This window comes from Aptenodytes patagonicus, chromosome 5 (assembly GCF_965638725.1).
Source record: "Aptenodytes patagonicus chromosome 5, bAptPat1.pri.cur, whole genome shotgun sequence".
In the NCBI taxonomy this organism is placed as follows: domain Eukaryota; kingdom Metazoa; phylum Chordata; class Aves; order Sphenisciformes; family Spheniscidae; genus Aptenodytes; species Aptenodytes patagonicus.
In genome coordinates this window covers 44,229,460-44,256,445 of record NC_134953.1, presented here as the reverse complement: position 1 = coordinate 44,256,445, position 26,986 = coordinate 44,229,460, and the positions used below count along the sequence as shown (strand labels likewise).

The 26,986-nt window shown below is 43.1% G+C and overlaps 2 long non-coding RNA genes across 2 annotated transcripts in view; both read left to right on the top strand.

Annotated features, from left to right (window-relative positions):
• Positions 1 to 9,131, top strand: part of LOC143161030 (uncharacterized) — a 30,040-nt gene extending 20,909 nt beyond the window's left edge. Inside the window, exons 3-4 of the long non-coding RNA XR_012995464.1 lie at positions 830 to 940; positions 8,495 to 9,131. This is a non-coding gene — a long non-coding RNA (uncharacterized LOC143161030). The remainder of the gene's footprint in view (positions 1 to 829; positions 941 to 8,494) is intronic.
• A 2,016-nt stretch (positions 9,132 to 11,147) lies between these two features.
• Positions 11,148 to 26,986, top strand: part of LOC143161029 (uncharacterized) — a 30,512-nt gene continuing 14,673 nt past the window's right edge. Inside the window, exon 1 of the long non-coding RNA XR_012995463.1 lies at positions 11,148 to 11,863. This is a non-coding gene — a long non-coding RNA (uncharacterized LOC143161029). The remainder of the gene's footprint in view (positions 11,864 to 26,986) is intronic.

Genomic DNA, 26,986 nt, shown 5'->3' with positions numbered 1-26,986 from the left:
ATGAAAGACATTCAGAAAAAAGGATATTGGTGGCATTTGAATGATATTCTTTGAGAAAACCTTTTTTTTTCTTTTTCCTGAAAGTAGAGCCCACAGTCTCAGTACAGCAGGAATGCCAAGTATTTACACTGAAATACTTCATTTCTGCTCCTATGAAAGCCAGTATATCACTGGCTGTTAGTCTGGGGTAGTCCAGACTTCTCCTTCACCTTATGACCTGCATCCCAGAAAGTCTTCATGCAGTTGAGAGCTGCTGCAGACAGACAGACATTGAAGATCCAAAGAGGACAGAGACACACCATTCTTCTATAGGATGAAGCCAGTTGAACTGGTAAAGATGGTGCTTCTTTGTCAACTCCTTTTCAAAGCTGGGCATTTAGATTACCAGCTTTTTCTAAAGCAAGACAGTTCCATGTTTGCCCCATGAAACAAACCTTAAACTAGTTGAAATGCTTGATGCAGATTGTAATTTAGGATGACAACAGCAGTTTAAAGGTGTGCACAATACCTTACTTTGCAGCAGCATTAAAATAAGACCACATACTAAATGGTATTGTTTATTATGGAATCACAAGGCAAGTGTATAGGACCAGCTAGATAGCAATGGCAAAATGGTAAACCTTTTGATATTGAGTTTGACTTGCAACAGCATTGATGAGACACTGAACATTCCACTGGACGTACTTTAAGAGTATGCATTTGGAATAAATGAGTGAGTGAATGAATTTATTTGTGAATTTCATGCAGATTTTACTCTCATTAGGCATAGAAATTTTCATGTGGATCGACCTTATGTGTTCCTAAAATCTGTGTCCTTTCTGAATAACAGGTAACTGTTAGAGGAAAATACATCATGCCAGATCCAAGAGCCTAAAAGAAGTGAAGCTCCTGCTCCATGTCCCCAGGTCCAGCCAGTATTGAGGCTGAAGATGTATTCTCGGTAGGCACGCACACAAAGCACACATATGTGCTACCTCTGTATATAGATACATAGCAGGCCACACAGATCACAGACAGATCATCCACATGAACATAGACAGCACTAACAGCTGATCCCCTCTCTGGCTGGGCGAGATCAAAGTCCAATAATGAGAATATACATGTACATATGTGCAAGAGATGATCAGGTTCGAGACCACCTGAGGAACCTGAACATACATAAATCTATGGGACCTGACAAGATACAATTCAGAGTCCTGAGGGAATTGGCTGATGTAGTTGCCAAGCCACTCTCCATGATATTTGAAAAGTCATGGCAGTCAGGTGAAGTCCCCAGTGACTGGAAAAAGGGAAACATTGCAGCCATTTTTAAAAAGGGCAGAAAAGAGGACCCTGGGAACCTCCGACCTGTCAGCCTCACCTCTATGCCTGGGAAGATCATGGGACAGATCCTCCTGGAAGCTATGCTAAGGCACATGGAGGACAGGGAGGTGATTCGAGACAGCCAGCATGGCTTCACCAAGGGCAAGTCTTGCCTGACCAACCTAGTGGCCTTCTATGATGCAGTGACTACATCAGTGGATGTGGGAAGGGCTACAGATGACGTCTATCTGGACCTCTGTAAGGCCACTAACATGGTCCCCCACAACATCCTTCTCTCTAAACTGGAGAGGCATGGATTTGATGGGTAGACTGTCCGGTGGGTGAGGAATTGGTTAGATGGTCACATCCAGAGGGTAGTGGTCAACGGCTCAATGTCCAGATGGAGGCTGGTGACGAGTGGCCTCCCGCAGGGTTCTGTATTGGGACCAGTACTGGTATCTTCATCAATGACATAGACAGTGGGATGGAGTGCACCCTCAGCAAGTTGGCAGATGACACCAACCTGAGTGGTGTGGTCGACATGCCAGAGGGATGGGATGCCATCCAGTGGGACCTGGACAAGCTCGAGAAGTGGGCCCATGTGAACCTCATGAGGTTTATGAAGGCCAAGTGCAAGGTCCTGCACCTGGGTCAGGGCAATCCCCGGTATCAATAAAGGCTGGGGGATGAAAGGATTGAGAGCAGTCCTGCCGAGAAGGACTTGAGGGTACTGGTGGATGAAAAGGTGGACATAAGCTGGCAATGTGCGCTCCCAGCCCAGAAGGCCAACCATATCCTGAGCTGCATCAAAAGAAGCATGACCTGCTGTACTCACAGCCCCATATACACACTTGCACACAGGACAGAGAGCCCTCCCCCAGGACAGAGCCAGGAAGGAATTTAATAAGGAGACAGGACAGACTGTGCTGGTCAGGCTCATGGCATGTCCAAGCAAGTGCACTGACCAGCCAACTGCTTACATGCGACTGGCCTTTTAAGCCCCTTCTGCCTCTATTTTCCTTACTCTTGTTCCTCCCCAAATCACCTACACCTCTCCCTTGTCCCACCTTTGGTTCCTTCCCTAAACTTCCTAAAAGAAGTCCTGTGCCATCCCGAACTGCTTTTCCTGTGCAGCCCAGATTGTGTCTCACTCCTTGGCAGCAATCCCCTTATTCTGAGAGGTGATCTGGAGAGCCAGTCCCCATGGTTCACGGTGATGGGTGTGCCACCTGGACACTGAGGCTGACGGCTCTGCTGGGACTGCCCTGGGAGGGGCCTGGACAAGGTGTTCATTCCTTGGGAGTCCTTGATTGGGGTCTCCACCTCCACTGGGCATCCCTGCACTCTGGGATTGTGCAGATGGGCTGATGGCCCCTGTGATGGGCATGGGAGTAGCCCAGCAGACTGTGATTTGCGTTCCCCCTTGTGCCATTGTCTCTCTGAGCTCCTTGGTGGGTGTGCAGAGGAGTTTTATCACATAACCTGACTTTCCCTAATTAGGAGACCAACTAGAATATTTTTACCCAACAGCTAAACCTCATTAAACCTTTATCTGCAAGAAGTTTAATACCTGTCAAACTACCCAAACAGTATGAAACCAAAGACAACAGGAGCCATTTTGTGATATTTCATTCTTTTTGCATTTGCTGCTCATGTCTGGTACATACCAAAATGTCTCAGACTTCACCCAGGTCAAACTAAGCATGTGCATTATTACTTTGGTGGAATGGACTTTTAAAGCTAGGATTCCTGTAGGTAGTATTGCAAAATCTACACTGTATCTGAAGTTTTTCTGAAACCTAAGTAAGATCATAGTCCTCTGTCTATTACAATATGAGGCAACTAGAAAGCTTTTCATGAAAGTTCCTGAAAATCACCAGAAGAATTTGGCTGATAGTTGGTGAGACAGCTGGCATTGCCCTGATTCTTGAGCTCTGAAGCTTCCTGTTGGAAATTATGGGATTAACTGAGAAGAGTCAGTGACTGGCTGGCAAACATGAAGAGCACATTCTCCATCGCATAATGCAGAGACTGAACCAAAGCCATCTTCTCCTTAATAAAAGATTCATAGTGATTAGGTGAAGATAAATAATTTTATTACTGTATAATTGAGATCATGTTGGAAATAAAACTGCCTCAACTTAAGTTTCAGAATATAACTTTGATTTTCAAAAAATAATTGATCCTTTCTGGAAAATTTCTCAGTCCTTCAGAAGATTTGATACTCTTTCAAATATGACTGTGTGTTTTTATTAAATTACATGTACTTTTCAGTGGTGAACTTCCTTGGTTAATTTACTGAAGATAAAAATCAAAGTAACAGGTAGCTTTAAAATTTCCAAATGATGTCTTCATTTTTAAGAGATTTGGAACTCTTTATATATATATATATGTGTGTATATATATATATAATCTGTTTTCCTATATTATCCTGGTTTCGGCAGGGATAGAGTTAATTTCCTTCTTAGTAGCTGGTACGCTGCTGTGTTTTGGATTTAGGAGGAGAACAAAGTTGATAACACACCAATGTTCTAGTTGTTGCTAGGTAATGCTTACACTAGTCAAGGACTTTTCAGCTTCCCATGCTTTGCCGACTGGGAGGGCTGCAGGTGCATGGCGGGCTAGGAAGGGGGCACAGCCAGGACGGCTGACCCCAACTGGCCAAAGGGATATTCCATACCATGTGACATCATGTTCAGCATATAAAGCTGGGGGAAGAAGAAGGAAGGGACAGGGGACATTTGGAGTGATGGCATTTGTCTTCCTAAGTAACCATTACGCATGATGGAGCCCTGCTTTCCTGGAGATGGCTGAACACCTGCCTGCCGATGGGAAGTAGTGAATGAATTCCTTGTTTTGCTTTGCTTGCGTGCGCAGCTTTTGCTTTACCTATTAAATCCACGAGTTTTCTCACTTTTACCCTTCCGATTCTCTCCCCCATCCCACTGGGGGGGAGTGAGCGAGTGGCTGTGTGGTGCTTAGTTGCCAGCTGAGGTTAAACCATAACATATATATACCTATTTGATACATTTAGGGAATAAAGCCAGTGTGACCCTTGGAAGAAGATTTAGAATGCATACCTGCCTCCACCATTTTGTGTGAATGCCACTCTAGGAAAACAGCATGGAAAACTACCTGAGACATAAAATTTAAGATCTCACAACCTGGGACAACTTATGGATCACAAATGCAAAACATTATTATGCTCCTATCTTCAGTAATGCATATATGAAGCAATATGAAACCTGTAGACAGTAGCAACAAAAACAGGTTCTGTAACATGAACTATGTATAGGCATCATAATTCTTCTCTTGCATTAACTTTGAAATATCCCACATGCCGAGTTCCTCCATTATGATGAGTCTCCTAAGTGCTCCACTAAAAAATCACTGACTTAGCTGACTGCAAGCTCCTCTACTTGAGATTTACAGTAAAATTATTTTTACTTTGGTACTGCTTCATGAACAAAAATGAGGTTTTATGTGAAGATAAATAAAACAACCATATGCTAGCTGTTCATCACAATCATATCATTATTAAATGGTAGGTCCCAATTACAGTTTCCCAGATTGAGTAAATCAACATAAATATTCATGAGATTTTAATAAAGTGTTGAGATGTTTCTGAGGAGTAGCAGTTATTTTTCACAAGCAAATTCATTCAAAACCTGTGATTTTAATTTTCAACTCTTCAACTCCCATTGCAGTAAAAAGAAAATGTTTAAGACCATCCTTCAAAACACAGTAAATGAAGCTTCTTATCAAAACGAACAGTGACTTCATGTTCTCTCTTTATAAAACCCAACATTAAATGTAAAACATTGGGAACAAGGTCTTTTATAATTACTCAAATATTATCTTCATAGAATCATAGAATAGTTTGGGTTGGAAGGGACCTTTAAAGGTCATCTAGTCCAACCCCCCTGCCGTGGGCAAGGACACCTTCAACTACATCAGGTTGCTCAGAGCCCCCTCCAACCTGACCTTGAATGTTTCCAGGGATAGGGCATAAACCACCTCTCTGGGCAACCTGTTACCATGCTTCACCACCCTCAGCGTAAAAAATTTCTTCCTTATACCTAGTCTAAATCTATCCGCCTTTAGTTTAAAGCCATTCCCCCTTGTCCTGTCACAACAGGCCCTGCTAAAAGGTTCGTCCCCATCTTTTTTATAAGCCCCCTTTAAGTACTGGTAGGCTGCAATAAGGTCTACCCGAAGCCTTCTCTTCTCTAGGCTAAACAACCCCAACTCTCTCAGCCTTTCTTCACAGGAGAGGTGTTCCATCCCCCTGATCATTCTGAGCAGAGTAGAGGGGCAGAATCACCTCCCTCAACCTGCTGGCCACGCTGCTTTTGATGCAGCCCAGGGTACAATTGGCCTTCTGGGCTGCGAGTGCACATTGCTGGCTCATGCCCAGCTTTTCATCCACCAGTACCCTCAAGTCCTTCTCGGCAGGACTGCTCTCCATCCCTTCATCCCCCAGCCTGTATTGATACCGGGGATTGCCCTGACCCAGGTGCAGGACCTTGCACTTGGCCTTCATAAACCTCATGAGGTTCACATGGGCCCACTTCTCGAGCTTGTCCAGGTCCCACTGGATGGCATCCCATCCCTCTGGCATGTCGACCACACCACTCAGCTTGGTGTCATCTGCCAACTTGCTGAGGGTGCACTCCATCCCACTGTCTATGTCATTGATGAAGATATTAAACAGTACTGGTCCCAATACGGACCCCTGCGGGAGGCCACTCGTCACCAGCCTCCATCTGGACATTGAGCCGTTGACCACTACCCTCTGGATGCGACCATCTAACCAATTCCTCACCCACCGGACAGTCTACCCATCAAATCCATGCCTCTCCAGTTTAGAGAGAAGGATGTTGTGGGGGACCGTGTTAGTAGCTTTACAGAGGTCCAGATAGACAACATCTGTAACCCTTCCCATGTCCACTGATGTAGTCACTGCATCATAGAAGGCCACTAGGTTGGTCAGGCAAGACTTGCCCTTGGTGAAGCCATGCTGGCTGTCTCGAATCACCTCCCTGTCCTCCATGTGCCTTAGCATAGCTTTTTGACTACTGAAGATTTTTATCTATTTAGAAATCAGAGGTTCAGTTTCCAGAGAGCTTGAGAAATATTCCTCATACTACACAGACATTTCAGGTTTAGATTTCTATCCTTTGCCTGAACTTCTAAAGGTTATGCTATTGGCATGCTCCTCCCACACACACACCTTAAGTTTTATGGTGGGATTTTTCAGGCAAGGAAGACCTTCTGTTGTCATGTTGTCATTGAATCTAAATTCATCAGAATCCTGCAGGCTGTTTTGGAAACTACTGCTTCTTTTTCCTTCACACACACACACACACCTGTAACTCACTAAGTATATTGACACATATAATACAAAACAGTGGTTTCTAAATTCAGGTGTGCACTCCCCAGGGGATGTGCAAGACAATCCTTTGGGGTGCATGAAGAAATTATTAGAACTTCTAGGTATAATTAATTTTTATCTAAAAATAGTAAGAACAAAATTAAGCTTTACTTATATTTAATATACAGATTGTCATTGGTGGCCTCACTTGGTCCATATGTCAGATGGTAGGTGAGGCATCCTGGGGGAAGAGTGGGTGTTCACAATGCAGAGGGGTTCACAGTGGTGCCCTCACTCATTCACTCATTTTCAGCATATTGCAATGTATTGCAATTTATATGTTCCCACTAAAGTGGATTTATGGATTACATCATTGTTTAGTTTTAACTAAGCTTACCCTCACAAAATAGACAAGTGCCTTAAAAAGATTTCTGCAAAGAAGACACGGATTGAAGATAATGCTAGCAATGTGAGCACAAGCGAACAGGAAGAAGATGGCAGAGCTGACACTTCTAGTACAAGCTCTTTGTCAGCTACATTATGAGGAAAAAATAAAGATGATCTAATCGGATCTGACAAGAAGTCACCAAAAAAACTTCAAAATTATCAAGAAGACTATTTGAAGTATGGATTTACATCTGCTATCATTAAGGATGAACCTCACCCTAAGTGTATATTGTGCCTTGAGATATGAGGTAATGATAGCATGAAACCATCATACTTATAAATAAGTGAATATACATACATTGGGGGAGCATGATCAAAAAGTTTTCACCTATAGGGGTGTGTGATCAAAAAAAGTTTGGAGACCACCAGTCTAAAAAAATGCCTCCAAAAATAATACTTGTATCTATTAAGTGAAATCCAACTAACATATACATATAGAGACACAATGACTATGGAGGACCAATAACACACATATTTCTCTACTTACACTAGAACACTCTGCACTATCCAATGCTTGTTTAACATCCCATTAACTGGTAGCTACAGCTAACAATATCTTCCTAAAGGTCAAGAGTCTTATCTACTACTTGTGGTAATCATTTGTATTGCCCAAGTGGCATCAGTTTTAGGCACTGCTATTCATGGTCTCAGTGTCAAATCAAAATGAAGTTTTTTGGAGGTTAGCACAAAAGTACTGTTAGTACTTAAAAAGATCTACACAATTACTATACATCAAAATAGGCATGCAATCTCATTTCACAGTAAGGAAAAAAAATTGTCTACTGTCTATGGTGAACTTGTCCTTTAAAGAGCAGTATGATTTCTTTTTTAGAGAAAGCATTTCAAATCCTTATCTATTTATTTATTTATTTTTGTTACCTCCATCTATGTTTTTCCCATGACTAAAATCATGTAGAGACTAGTAGCTGTAAACATAGAGCAATTATAGGCTAAATTAAGAGTAGCACGTCTTTGAATAATGTTTCCCTCCTTTTAAAGAGAATAGACAGCAGCAGCATACGTGAAAGCTACATGAATAGTTTGTATCCATTTAAATTTTCTTTCTGCACTGATGGTGAACATATGCACAGAAGGCATGTTAGTAATCCCTGCAGAGTAGCTGTAACAGGATTGAATGCTTATACACTTGAACTAAATTGTGAGAGTATTCAGAAAGGCATATTTATTTGAAAGTCATTTTACATTCTGCTTTAAAAATAACAGCAATGTTTGGCTGGTACTGTATTCCTCTCTACATCAGAAAGGTGGAGCACAGTGTTGGGGGTGAGAAGAGGGGGGGAGAGAGAGAAACAATATGAGTTTTAGGCTATGCTCTTCAGTGAAGTTTCTTTCTATACTTATTCTTCACAGACTAGTCAAAGAGATGGTGCTGTGTTGTTTTTTTCTTGGCACAACTGGTGAATATTGCTTCCCTTCAGAAGAAAATAAAACAAACCAAACCCCACAAAACAATACAGTTGGTAGAAAGAGATCTGAATGAAAACAATTTCTCAATTGCATAGAAATCTGAACGGTGATATAACATAAGCACTGTCTAATAGTTGACTGGCAAGTAACAAAAGCAATTTGAAGAATGATTGGATCAAACGACAAAGAATTTGGAAGGACGACCAGAGAAGAACATCTGATTGCACTCTAGGTCTCAATGCTGAACTGAATCACTCAATCAGGGTTTCAGTTGTATGAAGCTGATTTGAAAATGTCTGCACCTTTCAGTTAGAACTTATTAAGAGTACAGTACAATGTCCTATTAATAATGACTCCTGCTAATTATTCTTTCACACAAAACACGGTCCTAGGTAAGTCAATCGTGATTTTGCCACCAGCTTTAACAGGTCACTGTCAAACATCCATATAACTATCAATAGACCTTAAGGAACTTCTTGTATTTTATGACCTATACAATGTTGGTTTCTCATCAAATAGAGATCGCTTTGAAAACACAATATAGCTCCCTATTTGTCTATCTTTGAAAGTTTTTGAGAGAGCTTATTCTCTTCCACAGGTAATAATCCAGTATGTCATTATGGACTTTGCATAGATAACTTTGATTTGAGGTTTTTAAGATGATTAGCCTCTTTCCCAAAGGCTCTGTGAATATCTCAGTAGTTAGAGAAATGGATGTGGATCACAACATTTCAATCCCTTTAAAAATTACTTTAGAGCTTTCTATGCCTCCATTTTTATCATCAGCAACATCAATAATACTCTGGACCTGCTTTCTGTAGTTTAGAATATCTCTTATCCACATTCATAGGTCATCATCTTGGGGTACATAAAGCAACCCAAAACATTGATACTGTCAGATGATGCAGGTGGAAGCAAGTTGCAGGCCTATTCATTTGTTATGAAGTGCAGTGCAGTCTGCACTGCAGTGCAAAACAGAAATGCTTATTAACACCAGTCATCCTCCATTCAGACACAGTTCTGCTGCATGAAATCCGCACTGCTATAAATTTGTTGCCCATATTAGCTACTGAATCTACAAGAAAAGTTTAAATAAACTAATTAGTGCATCAAAAAGGAATACCTTCCTGTAATTCTATGTGGTTCAGTCCCCATGGTGTTGTGTGTAAATTCTCTGTGTCAATAAATTTACTCAATTCTAGGCATATAGGCACTTTATACTTATGTGTTTAGACTGGTTTCTAACAGTAAATGCCCAGGAGAAGTTCAGAAGCTATTAAATTATTAAATGAATCAAATAACATGCATATTAAAAGTTAAGAAATGCAAAGAAATTCAATAAGAATATTCTCTTTATGAGCCTCGTCTTTTGGCCTATGAAGTTATTCACCAGTGAAATCAAATCATTGCCCTTGACTTCAATGGATTTTAAAACAATCCCTATAAGAAGGAAAAGAAACACAGTTATGAAGTTAATGGTTCCAAACTCGTTTCTCTAGTTTCCAGGTAATCCCTGCCACATAGGCTTCAAATTATGCAAACTTAAAAATTCTGAGTGTTTTGCATTTTTCTCAAAATGCTGTCTTGCACACTAGGTTGAAATGACATTTTCCTCATTTAGCATTCATAATGTCAAAAAGATACTAATATTAAAGCCTGTAATTGATTAAGTGCAAATGTAAAGAGACAACTATTAGTTTCAGGTAAGAACCATTTATCTATAAAATTGAGATAAATTGGTTATTTGTGACAACTGTCATATGTGAAGCAGAGAATTAAATCCCTGTTTACTCTTTTTTTTTTCCTGTTCCAATCCACATTCAAAATTAAATGGCAGGATATCCAAATTCAACAAATAATTTCTACATGATCCCAAGTGATTATTACATTCTTCATAATTAAAGAGCAAGCTTAGTATGACAGTAATTAAATTAAATTATATGAAGACTCTTTTGAGTATAAATAAGGAGAAATATGCAAAAGGAAGTTTGAGACAAGGTCTTCAGCATCTTATTCAAAAACATTTTTGATAGTGTATTTCTATCCTTCAAGGAAAGCAGAGGTTAGAAAAACATTTGCTGCATATATGAGTGTGATGGGGATAGGACAGAGAGGATATGGAAGGCCTGAAAGGCACCACTCTGTATATTATCTGGACCACAGCAAAACCCTTATTGCTATAGTTTTCCTGTCAGCTCCACTTAAAACAGTGAACAGAATTTTCACATGCAGCTTTAAACTTCCTGCGTTCTTCGTTTCCTTCTATAGAATCATAGAATCAGAGAATAGTTTGGGTTGGAAGGGACCTTTAAAGATCATCTAGTCCAACCCCCCTGCCGTGGGCAGGGACATCTCCAACTAGATCAGGTTGCTCAGAGCCCCCTCCAACCTGACCTTGAATGGTTCCAGGGATGAGGCATCCACTACCTCTCTGGACAATCTGTTCCAGTGTTTCACCATCCTCATCATAAAAAATTTCTTCCTTATGTCTAGTCTGAATCTACCCCCCTTCAGTTTAAAGCCATTCCCCCTTGTCCTGTTGCAACAGGCCCTGCTAAAAGGTTCGTCCCCATCTTTTTTATAAGCCCCCTTTAAGTATTGATAGGCTGCAATAAGGTCTCCCCTGAGCCTTCTCTTCTCCAGGCTGAACAGTCCCAGCTTTCTCAGCCTTTCCTCATAGGAGAGGTGCTCCAGGGCCTTCGTCATCCTTGTGGCCCTTCATTGGATTCTCTCCAGTATGTGCATGTCTCTTTTGTACTGGCAAGCCCAGAGCTGGACACAGTCCTTCAGGTGTGGCCTCAGTAGTGCTGAGTAGAAGGGAAGGATCCTCTCAGTCAACCTGCTGGCAATACTTTGCCTCTTGCAGCCCAGGATGCTCTTAGCCTTCTTTGCAGCAAGGGCACGTTGCTGGCTCATGGCCATCTTAGTGTCCACCAGTACCCCCAGGTCCTTTTCTGCCAAGCTGCTTTCCATCTGGGTGACCCCCAGCACACATTGGTGCCTAGGGTTTTTCCTCCCCAGGGACAAGAATCCCACACTGGGACATCTTTTTCTGAAGGACTGTACCCCATGGAGTGGAGGTACACTGGGCCATTTCATGACAAACTGCAGCCTATGGGAAGGGTCCATGCTTGAGCAGTTCATGAAGGCCTGTATCCCATGGAAGGGACCTGATGCTGGAGCAGGAGAAAACTGTGAGAAGAAAGGATCGGCAGAGAAGTGTTATGAACTTACCACAACCCCCATTTCCCATCTGCCTTGCGCCGCTCCGGTTGGAGAGGATGTAGAAGAGTCATGAACAAAGGACTGAAGGTGAGCCTGGGAAAAAAGGAGGGGGTGGGGAAGGTTTTTCTAATTTTGTCTTTGTTTCTCACTATCCTTCTCTATTTTTAGTTGACAATAAATTAAATTAATTCTTCTCAAGTCAAGTCTGTTTGCCCATGACGGTAATTGGTAAGTGATGTGCCTCTCCTTAGCTTGACCCATGAGCTTTTTCATCTTATTTTCTCCCTCTGCCCTGTTGAGAAGAGGGAGTGAGAGAATGGCTTGGGTTAACCGACCACACTGGGGCTCAAAAATCACATTTTGTTATAGGCATAAGGTAGGCTCAAATGGAACCTAGAGGTAGTTTTCTGCTCCAGCTTCAAATTGGGGACTTTACATGGGGAGGACAGAGGAGAGGCTAATGGCCTTCAGTTCCCATTTGTTTAGGCCTTGCTAAGCACTTGGAATAGTGGACTATGTTCATGGTCCTTTAATGTGACACAGGGTATCGGCCCGTCTCCTTCCTATCAAGATAGCTGTGCCACTCTAGGAAGAGTTACGAATGTGGGGTCTTGCTCTGATCAGCACTCTCCTGGGCTGCTACACCACATTAAGCACTGTCCCACAGTGGGTCCACACGTACCAGAAGCAGTTACCTGGTAGGCATTTGTTGTTTCTGGCCAGGTTCTGGCACAGGGCAGAATCTAGCAATGTGCTGGCAATGTATGACTGGTTGGTGCTGTGGGAGGGAAGCATGAGACAGGACTCAGCTGAATAAGTCTCTCATATAATGCCACAGATAAAAAAAAAAAACAAAGGAGGAGTAACCAGCTCTTTCTCACACACTCCAACCAAAAACTCACATTTATACCAAATTCTTAGAGTGGAAGTGTAGTAGCTAGCATGATTTATACCTAGTTAGCACAGCTGTTGACATAAGCCCATGAACTTTAACCATCTTTCTGTAGTAGTAGAATTAGATAAAATATGATCAAATACTTGTCCCAAACAACAAAATGTAGTGTGCTCAAGTAAATAGATAGCCAAACTGTATAAACAACCTGTTGATCATCAAGGAGTGCAAACGTGTCCAGAACAAGCAGACAGTGAGCACCAGCAACAGTGCTAGCAAATCAGAACATGACAGTATAATTTGTACAAACTCTCTATCCAATCCTATCTCCAAGGATATTAGGGATAACCAGAGTACAAAAAAGACTTTGGTGGTGATACCTGGAACACTGTGATGGGGGAACCCCAAAAAACCTGCACCATGATCTTGAATCATTCCTCCTACCTCCAGGGAAGCCTGGGAGCAAAGAAGAACCCAGCAACCCCCACAACCCTGCCCCAGATCTACATGCAGCACAGTTACCATCATCACACTGACTCGGCTTCTGTTTGGGACTGCAACATCTCATAGAACTCAAGTAATTTGTAAAATTGCATACATCTGTGATTAAAGTGTTTTGGTATCCAAATCCGTGTAACCTTCATATTGTAATTTGTTCTTAGTAAATTACTGCATGGGGACAGGGGGAGACAGGTTTATTTGAGTCCTGTGTGCGGAATAAAGCCCACTACCTTGATTCAGGCCCACTAGCTTGATTCTTATTCTTTTTAAGAATTATCAAGTTCCTTTTCTGTCTTCCAGGTGGTACTTTACACAAATTAAGCTTTTACCAACTAAGGTATTAAAATTGTTGTAATTAAGTGAGGGTTATCTGATCAATCTCATTTGTATCAGGATTAATGAATAGGCAGGTATGCCATGAAGAGTGGACTAGCTCTAAGGAAGCAATTAAGATATGTTACCACAGAATATTTTATGGCCTGGTGGCTTGGGTATCAGCAGTTTAGAAAAAGATGAGTAAAATTTTAATGTCTTATCTATTCCTCTCCCTGGCTGAATGTTATTGCTATGCTAATCATGTTGTGCGTTAGAATCATGCATTCAAGGTGCCTAAGCCAATCGCACACTTTATTTTCCTCTGTCTTGGTGGTTTTGTGCAAGGTAAGTATGGCAATCCACTGAAGTGAATGCATTTCTAAAGCTGCTCATGAAATTAGATTGTTCATCCTCTTAATCAGAACTGTTAAAACAATACAGCAATGTTTTAAAAAGTTTGGGATTTTCAAGTTGATACAAACAAGCAAATGATGTGCTTATCAGAAATGCTATTAACGCTCTTCACCTGTATACAGTTCTTGTTTCTGTCATTCCAAAAGGATCTCAGGTTTTTAACACCTGGAAATTCTCAACAGTTATTTCTAATGGTTCTATGCACCATAATATAAACAATCTTGTTTATTGCTGTAGTAATAACAGCAACCAAGAGGACTGGAATACTTCAGAGCTTAGGAGTCCAATACCGAAGTTGTGATCCCTAAACAGCTTGTTCAGCTCCATCTCAGGGTGTTTAGTAACCATTACTAACCAGTGATTTTGGTGCTGCCTGGTCATTCCTGCCTACTTCTTGATGGATGTGAAATCACAGAACCAATTCACATTCAAAACTGCACTGCTCAACAGGTGTGAAAAGCAATAAATGAATCAGGCAAACTTTAAATTAGAAGTAGGTGAAATCCGCTTACCTGTGTTTAGACACATCCAGACCTTAAATGGTTGAAAAAATCAGGCTGTAAAGAAGGCATAGAATTGACATTTATAAATGGTTTATTTAGGATACTCATCAGAAAACAGAAATGAAGTATACGGTACATAGGTTGTTACATAATTATATTCTACAGAAATAGAGACTTCAACTTTCACTATAGCCCTGAAATCAACAACTATGAATATGGATTCACAAAGTTAAGTAATTGAAAATAAGACTTTGGCTCAGAATTTGTGTAAGTGTTACCATGTTGAATGGAAAAAAAAAGTTAAATCTAAAGATGTGGGCTAAGTGTCTTTGTTTTCTAAAGGAACTGCTATGTTTCTCTAGAATAAGAGTACTCACTGTTTGTGGAAAACAGTGCAAAAATTAAAATCTCTATTTACACAATATCTGATGATCCACAGATTTATTTGTGTCTTGTGGAAGATTCTTAGAAACTCTGATTATTGTAGCTAAAATTAGTTGCTGCGTCCAGCAAATGGCACCCAAGACTGTAATGGGCATTTTAGGGTCACTCACAGTTTTTTTCTAAGAGCTTAAGAAAATACGCATTACTTTGTGCAAAATTATTCTCTATTAGAGATAATTATAAAGAAATTATATTTTATTTTTATGAAAGTGGTGTCTTCTTCAGTCTAGGAAAATATGGAGTTCCACAAGTACAAAACTGGGATTTGTTCTCTTGCTAAGTAGCAGTATTTATCTGGATGACCAATGGCCATTTTGCAAAGCTGTAGTCTTACTCCCCTAGATGATGGTCTAATAAACTGAACTCTGCTTGAAGTCCTGCATACATGCAGAGGTAGGGACAGAGTCATGGAGAACCTCCTGCTTTCTCTGCAAACTTTTCAGCAACCAGTTGAAGAGCACAACACAGTTAGATACAGCCTGTGAGAACCTTCCTGAGCATAAACATACCAATTATAGCAGATGCTACTGCTATAAGGGAGTTAAAGAAACATATTCTGAAAACCAAAATGCCTTGTCAGAGAAATATGGATAATCCACTTCTGTTTCTCAAACTAAGCATTTCTGCTCTAAAAGATAAATCTTATTACAAAGTCAAGAAATCAACCTATGAAGAATAGAAAAATAAAGCAAACAAGCCAGAGTAAGTTTTAACATTGTCCAGACACTGGCTGTTCTGTGAAAGCAGAAGATTCTAACATTGGTAGTGGATATGAATTTAGGGCACAGCTCTTTTTTATTTGTGATTGATATATGTGAAAACTCATGAATGGCACATCTGAGAATTGTATATATAAAAGAGTAGTTCATCAAAGCAATACTTTTTAAGAACAGGAGTAGAAACAAATCAATAAATAAAGAAGGGAGATTTAAGAAGTTGTGTGAAATTATTTTAAAGTTTAAATATGATCTAGGAATATTTCTTTTTAGATACTTCATAAGGGAATTTTTTTTTTCTTTGCAAAAAGTTAACAGTAGAAGATACCTACTCAACTATAAGTATTTAATAACATTGTTTTTCTTCCCCTCATGTTTAAAATAAATGAAAAACTGAAAATGAGTTGCTTATTGCCAGTGCTGTATACATACATTCATGCTAAAGTTTAAGGAAGTAATTTATTAGCATGAAAAATGCATGTGGGACATATAACATCAACATTAGTGAAACTGAATGTAGGAGGAGATGCTCTGTGTTGCAGAGACAGAGATATTAGTCAAAGGAAATCTTTAATTTTTTTTTTTCCTGAATGCTGCTTTAAAAGTTACCTAAACTCTACTGAGGTAGTTCTTTTGAGGGAAAGATGTATGCCTTTTACCAGGACACTTCCCTAAAAGGCTTTCAAGCCCCTACTGATTGTGAACACATGGTTAAAATTCTGTAAAGACCCAAATTCTGTTTCTGGAGCCAGTGTAAAAGTCTCCAGCAAGTTGATATGTAAATACTTGCATCTATCCACCTGCATAATTTGGTTATGTTTATTCCTCATATATCTAAATGCCATACACACCTGAACAATAGGACCTATCCATGGTCTGGAAAGTTTTCACTGCACAGTCCACTGTGCAATCATTCCTACAAGCAATGACAGGAAAACAATGGCACCTATAACAAATCCTCCTTTCAGTTTTGTTCAAAGACAAGACATTTACTGCCTTATATTCCTTCCTGAAGTGGTTAGAATTTCAATTCATCTAAACTTAATATATCTACGCAGTGTACCAAAGGGAAGCTGGACTATATAAACCAGGCAAACAAAAGAACTTAAAGCCTCAGCTAGGAAGAAGGAATCATTTTCAGCATCTGTTTAAGTTCTTTATACCCATTTAAGTAGTGAACTTAAAAGGTCCTTTATAGGAATAAAGAATTAGTTCTAATCCATAAAATGGTATTCTGGTTCTTGTTTCCACTACCAACCTGCTGACCCTGGACAACTTGCTTGCATGAGGATAATGATAGTTTCATTAGTGCAGTCCTCAGCAACCCTTGAATGAAAATGGCTATAATATAAGTGGTGTTATTTATAAGGAACCTAATAAATTGGACTTCACCTTCAAGTTTAGAACTAGGTCACAGTCCAAGCATGACTGAATTAATCTCCAAGCCTATTCTAGTTCTGGTTTACAAAAATGAACAGAGTGCAGGTGTGTGTTCAGAGTTACTACATACAGCACTAAAAAGAGGATTTCCCAAAATTTTTATTTGGATGAATCAAGCAGTTAGGGCTTTCTTTTCTTTTTTCTGTACTGTTTTCTGACGTGGAACACAGAATGTTTGAAATCAATAAAGATTACATGGAACTTGACATATTTGATGAAGAATATATGGAGTTTTTATAAAAAACAGCAGTGTTTCAAAATAATATGACATTTGAAAAATGGTTTTGATAAAATAATCATGTTACATGTTCTATTACCCTTATGAGACTATCACCCAAACAATATTGCTGAAACTTTGCTTTCACACTACAGAATTTCCTGCATTTAATTAAAAATAGGCTGTTGTAGCACAGCTTCAGACTGAGTGCATTCAAAACCACATCTGCGCAAGACTGTGAGTTAAACAGCTGAAGCCTTTTTTAAGCTTAAATAGGCGGCTGATCTGTTTGCCTTACAAGCTTTAACATACTGCCTGATCTCAGTTTTCCTTACAGATTTGCAGTGCCACACAAACACTGAAGAGAAAAGCTCTGCTTTAGCCCTTTTTATTTAAGGGGGGGGAGGGGGGAGCAAAATATCAGAAACAATGAAACAAAGTGCTGTTGAAGTCTCTGATAGAATTTGCTCTGATATAATACGCTCAGATCAAATGCTTTGTGAAATAGTGTAAAGCACTAATAGTAAGAGATAACATGTTATGATAGCTTCATAAAACCACAAGGCATCTTCTTTATCAAAACCACTTTTTCCTTCTTGTGTCTCCTGAACAAGAGGTGGAATGGGGTGAATCTTTCAATGGACTGCTTTCCCAGAAAGATTATTAGTGTTTTCCTCTCCATGAAAACTATCATTGCTTGCTGGAAAATAACAAAATGCAGGTGTGCAATTAAATAGAACTGGCAGTCACCTAATTTAAGTATGATGTGTGGTTAATAGCAGTATAAGCTTTTGCCCTGCTTGTGTGCTTAGGCCATGGAATGCTGTCAACTACTGAAACAAAAGAATTGATTTGCAACTTTTTATTGCATTGAAGAAAGTAATGTAACAGTAGGACAGTGAAGGTTCCTTCAATAAACAATGAAAGGTGATAAAAGGTAATTAAATTGTTCTCTAACAAACAGCAAGTTTTTCTCTTGTGTGACTCCTCATTGGACACTATCCATATGTTGTGGTTTAACCTCAGCTGGCAACTGAGCACCACACAGCCGCTCACTCACTCCCCGCCACCAGTGGGATGGGGGAGAGAATTGGAAGAGTAAAAGGGAGAAAACTCGTGGGTTGAGATAAAAAAGTTTAAAAATTGAAATAGAATAAAATAATAATAATAATAATAATAATAATAATAATAATAATAATAATAGTAATAATAATAATATACAAAGCAAGTGATGCACAATGCAATTGTTCACCACCCGCTGACTGATGCCCAGCCAGTCACCAAGCAGCGCCTACCCCCCCCAACAGCTTTCCCCCAGTTTATATACTGGGCATGACATCACATGGTATGGAACACCCCTTTGGCCAGTTTGGGTCAGCTGTCCTGGCTGTGCCCCCTCCCAGCTTCTTGTGCACCTCCAGCCTTCTCAGTCCGTAGAGAGGAAATCATGGGAAGCTGAAAAGTCCTTGAGTAGTGTAAGCACTATTTAGCCACCACTAAAACATCAGTATGTTATCAACATTATTCTAATCCTAAATCAAAAACACAGCACTATACCAGCTACTAGGAAGAAAATTAACTCTATCCCAGACAAAACCAGGACAGTATCCACCCCTTATTCTATACCACCTAAATCATGCCCAGGTCCCACACCTTCCAAAACATTCTCATTAATCACCACCACTTTTCCTGTGTTTTGATATATACACACAGATATCATTCCCTTAGTCTATGGGCCATCCCTCTAAAATGTTCAGTGAGTTCATTTAGTCCATAACTTTGGGCTCCATCTGTTGTAATAATCTTTCAGGGCAGGAAATATGGAGGTGGTATGTGGTGTTGGATTGTTTCATGTTGAAGTCAGTTCTGGTTCCATCATCACTGCGCTTTGCTTTGTTTCATCGAAGTTCATTCTTCCTTAATCTGGGTGATTCTTATTGTAATAGCATAGATATGGCATACAATATTATGTAGCAATTAACATCATATGGTTCAAATCATTGGCTATTCTCACCCAAAATCAAATCCACTTGAGGTACACATCAGACCCCTCCATCTTCCTGCATCACCCACCAAGTGCACCCAGGTCCTTGAGCAAAAGCAATCCCACGGATGGGTTTGCCTTTGCCTGAGGCAGGAATAACCCAAACTGTCTTCCCCAGCATATTTTTTACGTGTATTACAGGGACTTTATCCCCTTCTACAGTACATAAAAGTTTTGACTGGGCAGGGCCAGCTCGATTGGCAGATCCCCAAGTGTTGACTAACCAGGTGGCCTTTGCTAAATGTGTATCCCAATGTTTGAAAGTCCCGCCACCAATTGCTCTCAGCTTAGTCTTTAATAGTCCATTATATCGTTCAATTTTCCCAGAGGCTGGTGCATGATAGGGGATGTGATATACCCACTCAATGCCATGCTCTTTGGTCCAGGTGTCTATGAGGTTGTTTCAGAAATGAGTCCCGTTGTCTGACTCAATTCTTTCTGGGGTGCCATGTCACCATAGGACTTGCTTTTCAAGGCTCACGACAGTGTGGCAGTGGCATGGGGCACGGGATATGTTTCCAGCCATCCGGTGGTTGCCTCCACCATTGTAAGCACATGGCGCTTGCCTTGGTGGGTTTGTGGGAGTGTGATATAATCAATCTGCCAGGCCTCCCCATATTTATATTTCAGCCATCGTCCTCCATAGCAGAGGGGCTTCAACCGCTTGGCTTGCTTGATTGCAGCGCATGCTTCACATTCATGGATAACTTGTGCAATAGTGTCCATGGTCAAGTCCACCCCTCGATCACGAGCCCATCTGTATGTTGCATCTCTTCCTTGGTGACCTGAGGTGTCATGGGCCCACCCAGCTATAAATAATTGTTTTGCCGGTCCAGATCCACCTGAGCCACTTCCATCTTAGCAGCCTGATCCACCTGCTGGTTCTTTAGATGTTCTTCAGTGGCCCGACTCTTGGGTATGTGAGCATAGAATCATAGAATCATAGAATCATAGAATCATTGAGGTTGGAAAAGACCTCTAAGATCATCGAGTCCAACCGTCAACCCAACACCACCATGCCCACTAAACCATGTCCCTAAGCGCCTCATCTACACGTCTTTTAAATACCTCCAGGGATGGGGACTCCACCACTTCCCTGGGCAGCCTGTTCCAATGTTTCACCACTCTTTCAGTAAAGACATTTTTCCTTACATCCAATCTAAACCTCCCCTGCCGCAACTTGAGGCCATTTCCTCTCGTCCTATCGCTTGTTACTTCGGAGAAAAGACCAACACCCACCTCGCTACAACTTCCTTTCAGGTAGTTGTAGAGAGCGATGAGGTCTCCCCTCAGCCTCCTTTTCTCCAGGCTGAACAGTCCCAGTTCCCTCAGCCGCTCCTCATAAGACTTGTTCTCCAGACCCCTCACCAGCTTCGTTGCCCTTCTCTGGACACGCTCCAGCACCTCAACGTCCTTCTTGTAGTGAGGGGCCCAAAACTGAACACAGTATTTGAGGTGCGGCCTCACCAGGGCCGAGTACAGGGGCACGATCACTTCCCTACTCCTACTGGCCACACTATTTCTGATACAGGCCAGGATGCCATTGGCCTTCTTGGCCACCTGGGCACACTGCCGGCTCATGTTCAGCCGGCTGTCGACCAACACCCCCAGGTCCTTTTCCGCCAGGCAGCTTTCCAGCCACTCTTCCCCAAGCCTGTAGCGCTGCATGGGGTTGTTGTGGCCGAAATGCAGGACCCGGCACTTGTCCTTGTTGAACCTCATACAGTTGGCCTGGGCCCATCCATCCAGCCTGTCCAGGTCCCTCTGCAGAGCCTTCCTACCCTCGAGCAGATCAACACTCCCACCCAACTTGGTGTCATCTGCAAACTTACTGAGGGTGCACTCAATCCCCTCATCCAGATCATCAATAAAGATATTAAACAAGACCGGCCCCAGTACTGAGCCCTGGGGAACACCGCTCGTGACCGGCCGCCAACTGGATGTAACTCCATTCACCACAACTCTCTGGGCCCGGCCATCCAGCCAGTTTTTGACCCAGCGCAGAGTCCACCTGTCTAAGCCGTGAGCCGCCAGCTTCTCTAGGAGAATGCTGTGGGAGACAGTGTCAAAGGCCTTGCTGAAGTCCAGGTAGACCACATCCACAGCCTTTCCCTCATCCACTAGGCGGGTCACCTGGTCATAGAAGGAGATCAGGTTGGTCAAGCAGGACCTGCCTCTCATGAACCCGTGCTGGCTAGGCCGGATCCCCTGGTTGTCCCGCTCATGCCTTGTGAGCGCCCTCAAGATGAGCCGCTCCATAATCTTCCCCGGCACCGAGGTCAGGCTGACAGGCCTGTAGTTCCCCGGATCCTCCTTCCGGCCCTTCTTGTGGATGGGCGTCACATTGGCAAGCCTCCAGTCATCCGGGACCTCCCCCGTTAACCAGGACTGCTGATAAATGATGGAGAGCGGCTTGGCGAGCACCTCCGCCAGCTCCCTCAGCACTCTCGGGTGGATCCCATCCGGCCCCATAGACTTGTGAGTGTCCAGGTGGCATAGCAGGTCATTGACTGCTTCCTCCTGGATTACGGGGGGTTCATCCTGCTCGCCGTCCCCGTCTTCCAGCTCGGGGGGCCGAGTACCCTGAGGATAACTGGTCTGCCTTTTAAAGACTGAGGCAAAGAAGGCATTGAGTACCTCAGCCTTTTCCTCATCCTCGGTGACAATGTTCCCCCTTGCATCCAATAAAGGATGGAGATTCTCCTTGGCTCTCTTCTTGTCATTAATATATTTGTAAAAACTTTTTTTGTTGTCTTTAACGACAGCGGCCAGATTGCGTTCTAGCTGGGCTTTTGCCTTTCTCATTTCTTCTCTGCACGACCTAACAAGATCCCTGTACTCTTCTTGAGTCGCCTGCCCCTTCTTCCACAAGCGGTAAACTCTCCTTTTTTTCCTGAGTCCCAGCAAAAGCTCCCTGTTCAGCCAGGCCGGTCGTCTTCCCCGCCCATTCTTCTTACGGCGTACAGGGACAGCCTGCTCCTGCGCCTTTAAGACTTCCTTCTTGAAGATCGTCCAGCCTTCCTGGACCCCTTTGCCCTTCAGGACCGTCTCCCACGGGACTCTCTCAACCAGCGTCCTGAACAGGCCAAAGTCCGCCCTCCGGAAGTCCATGGTTGTGGTTTTGCTGCCCCCCCTCCTTACTTCACCAAGAAGCGAGAATTCTATCATTTCATGGTCGCTAAGCCCAAGACGGCCTCCGACCACCACATCTCCCACCAGTCCTTCTCTGTTTGTAAACAGCAGGTCGAGCGAGGCACCTCCCCTGGTAGGCTCACTTACCAGCTGTGTCAGGAAGTTGTCTTCCACACACTCCAGGAACCTCCTAGACTGCTTCCTCTCTGCCGTGTTGTATTTCCAGCAGACGTCCGGGAAGTTGAAGTCCCCCACGAGAACAAGGGCTAGCGATTGAGAAACTTCTGCCAGCCGCTTATAGAACGCTTCATCCGCCCCTTCATCCTGGTTGGGTGGTCTATAACAGACTCCCAGCAGGATATCTGCCTCGTTGGCCTTCCCCCTCATCCTTACCCATAGACACTCAACCGTACCATCATCACAATCGTTGAGCTCTATACAATCAAAACACTCCCTAACATACAGGGCCACCCCACCGCCTCTCCTTCCTCGCCTGTCCCTTCTGAAGAGTCTGTAGCCATCCATTGCAGCACTCCAGTCGTGAGAGTCACCCCACCATGTTTCTGTGAGGGCGACTAAGTCATATCTCTCCCGCTGCACAATGGCTTCCAGCTCCTCCTGCTTGCCGCCCATGCTGCGTGCATTGGTGTATATGCACTTGAGCTGGGCTATCGATTTCGCCCCCGGCATCGGCACGCCACCCCTCGGCTCATCTCTAGCGAGCCTGGTTTTATCCCCTTCCCCCTTCGAACCTAGTTTAAAGCCCTCTCAATGAGCCCTGCCAATTCATGAGCCATGATCCTTTTTCCCTTGTGAGACAGCTGGACTCCGTCTGTCACCAGCAGGCCCGGTGCCATGTAAACCTCCCCATGATCAAAAAAGCCAAAATTCCTCCGACGGCACCAGCCCCTAGTGCATCTACGTGACAGACTTTTACAACCAGGTTCTTCACCCAGGCAGCAATATCTTGCCACAATGCGGCAGCCCAGATGGGTTTGCCTCTGCGCTGCCAATTGCTCCGCTTCCATTGCTGCAATCACCCCCACAGGGCATTTGCCACCATCCATGAGTCAGTATAGAGGTAGAGCACTGGCCACTTTTCTTGGTCAGCAATGTCTAAAGCCAGCTGGATGGCTGCAATTCTGCAAATTGGCCCAATTCACCTTCTCCTTCAGCAGTTTCTACAACTTGTCATATGGGACTCCATAAGACAGCTTTCCACCTCCGATGCTTTCCCACAAGACGACAGGACCCATCAGTGAACAGAGCATATTGTTTCTCGTTTTCTGATGGTTTATTATACACTGGGGCCTCTTCAGCACGCATCACCTCCTCCTCTGGCGATATTCCAAAATCTTTGCCTTCTGGCCAATCCATAAACACTTCCAAGATTCCTGGGTGACTGGGGTTTCCTATTCGAGCCCGTTGTATGATCAGTGTGACCTATTTATCCCACGTAGCATCAGTTGCATGATGTGTACGGGGGATCTTTTCTTTGAACATCCTAGCACCGGTAGTAGGGGTGCCGGGAGGAGCTGTGCTTCAGTGCCAATCACTTCTGAAGCAGCTCGAACCCCTTCATAGGCTGCCAATATCTCTTTTCCAGTTGGAGTATAGCGGGCCTCGGATCCTCTGTATCCCCGACTCCAAAACCCTAGGGGTCGACCTCGAGTCTCCCCAGGTGCTTTCTGCCAGAGGCTCCAGGTAGGGCCATTCTCCCCGGCTGCGGTGTAGAGCACATTTTTTATATCTTGTCCTGCCCGGACTGGCCGCAGGGCTACTGCATGAACTATCTCCTGTTTTATTTGTTCAAAGGCCTGTCATTGCTCAGGGCCCCATTTGAAACCATTCTTCTTCCAGGTCACTTGATATAGAGGGTTTACAATCAGACTGTAATTTGCAATATGCATTGTCCAAAAACCCACGACGCCTAAGAAAGCTTGTGTTTCCTTTTTGCTAGTTGGTGGAGACGTGGCTGTTATTTTGTTGATCACATCCATTGGGATCTGACGACGTCCATCTTGCCATTTTATTCCTAAAATCTGGATCTCCTGTGCAGGTACCTTGACCTTTCTTTGTCTTATGGCAAATCCGTCCTTCAGAAGGATTTGGACTATTTTCTTCCCTTTCTCAAAAACTTCTCCTGCTGTGTTGCCCCACACGACGATGTCATCAATGTATTGCAGATGTTCCAGAGCCTCACCCTGTTCCAGTGCAGTCTGGATCAGGCCATGGCAAATGGTAGGGCTGTGTTTCCACCCCTGGGGCAGTTGGTTCCAGGTGTCCTGGACGCCCCTCCAAGTGAAAGCAAACTGTGGCCTGCACTCTGCTGCCAAAGGGATTGAGAAAAACGCATTAGCAATATCAGTTGTGGCATACCACTCGGCTGCCTTTGACTCCAGTTCGTATTGAAGTTCTAGCATGTCCGGCACAGCAGCACTCAGTGGTGGCGTGACTTCATTTAGGCCACAATAGTCTGCTGTTAGTCTCCACTCTCCATTAGACTTCTGCACTGGCCATATGGGACTGTTAAAGGGTGAGTGAGTCTTGCTGATCACTCCTTGGCTCTCCAGTCAACGAATCAGCTCATGAATGGGAATCAGGGAGTCTCGGTTGGTGCGATATTGCCGCCGGTGCACCATTGTGGTGGTAGCGATTGGTACCTGTTGGTCTTCGACCTTCAGCAACCCTACAACAGAAGGGTCCTCTGAGAGACCAGGCAAGGTGGACAGCTGTTTAATTTCTTCCGTCTCCAAGGCAGCTGTACCAAAAGCCCACCAGTACCCTTTTGGCTCCTTGAAATACCCTCTCCTGAGGTAGTCTATGCCAAGGACGCATGGAGCCTCTGGGCCAGTCACAATGGGGTGCTTTTGCTACTCATTCCCAGTTAGTCTCACTTCAGCCTCCAATACAGTTAGCTGTTGGGATCCCCCCGTCACCCCAGAAATACAGATGGGTTCTGCCCCCTTATAGCTTGATGGCATTAGGGTACACTGTGCACCGGTGTCTACTCTAGTAGCCTTATACTTCTGTGGGTCTGATGTGCCAGGCCACAGAATCCACACAGTCCAGTAAACCTGGTTGTCCCTTTCCTCCCCCTGGCTGGAGGCAGGGCCCCTCCAGTCCTCAACATAGTATTTGTTTCTCATTTCCTGTAAATACAAGTCAGAAGTCTCTTCATTAAGATCAGAAATAAAATCAGCCTTTCTACTCTGTCTGGGGAACTGCCCGCTGGAAACTGGTGCAGCAATTTTCCTGGATGAACCCCCTTTTTTGATTGTTTTCCCTTGCAACTCACGTACCTGTGCCTCTAGGGCTGAGTTAGTTTTTCCACCTCACTTCTTCATGTCCTCTCCATGATCACACAGGTAAAGCCATAGGGTGCCCCGTGGTGTGTACCCTTTATATCCTTTCTCTTGTGCTAAAGAACGCTGATTCCTAATAGCCGAGATACTGGTCCATACAGGTGGGGAGTAGGACCTATCTTCTTTGAGTTGCTGGACACCCTGGGACAGTTTCTCCACAGCCGAGATGAGGGAGGAAGAGAGACTTTCCTCGTATTGCCGGAGTTGACCAGCCAATTCATCCACCTTTTGTCCCTCTCCATCTTTCCAGGTCATCACTGCCAATGAGTTGGCATGTGACAATCAAGTCAGTTTGTCACTATGAAGTCAAATGAGAAAATATGTTAAAAGACGAACTTCCTAGTACGTCAGCTGCAAACATGCCAGGAGAACTATAGTATTTGTCACCTGGTGACTGCCTATAAACTCTCTCCTTTTGGAGTCTACACAGAAAGTTCTGAACAACCTCTTTACTTCATAAATCTAATCTGTGGTTCCTCACAGAACCATTTCACTCCTTTTAAAAAGACATTAATAGGTAAATAACAGGTGTAAAAAGATCTGAACTTTTCATCAGACTTACTTTTAACCTTCCTCTCTACATCTATTCAGCTCAGGATTAATGTAACCAGTAGAGTCTTATCTTTTTATTCACCTAAAAAGACAGGATGAACTTTTGTAATTTGAAATAAAGGAGGTGCTGGGAACATTTTTGAATAGCATTTGATTTTTTGAAATTGTTGTGGCTTAACCCTGGCCAGCAGTTAAGCCCCATACAAGGACTCATTAACTCCTACCCCAGTGGGAGGGGGAAGAGAATCAGAAGGTTAAAAGTGAGAAAACTCATGGGTTGATATAAGGGCAGTTTAATAGGTAGAGCAAAAGCCATGCATGCAAGCAAAGTAAAATAAGGAATTCATTCACTACTTCCTATCGGCAGGCAGGTGTTCAGCCATCTCCAGGAAAGTAGGACTTCACCATGCCTAACAGTGACTTGGGAAGACAAACGCCATGACTTCGAACGTCCCTCCCTTCCTTCTTCTTTCCTCCAGCTTTTATTGATGAGCACAACGTCATACAGCATGGAATATCCTTTTGGTCAGCTGGGGTCAGCTGTCCCAGCTGTGTCCCCTCCCAACTTCTTGTGCACCCCCAGCCTACTTGCTGGTGGGGCAGCATGAGAAACAGAAAAGGCCTTGATGCTGCGTATGCACTCTTCAGCAACACATCAGTGTGTTATCAACATGG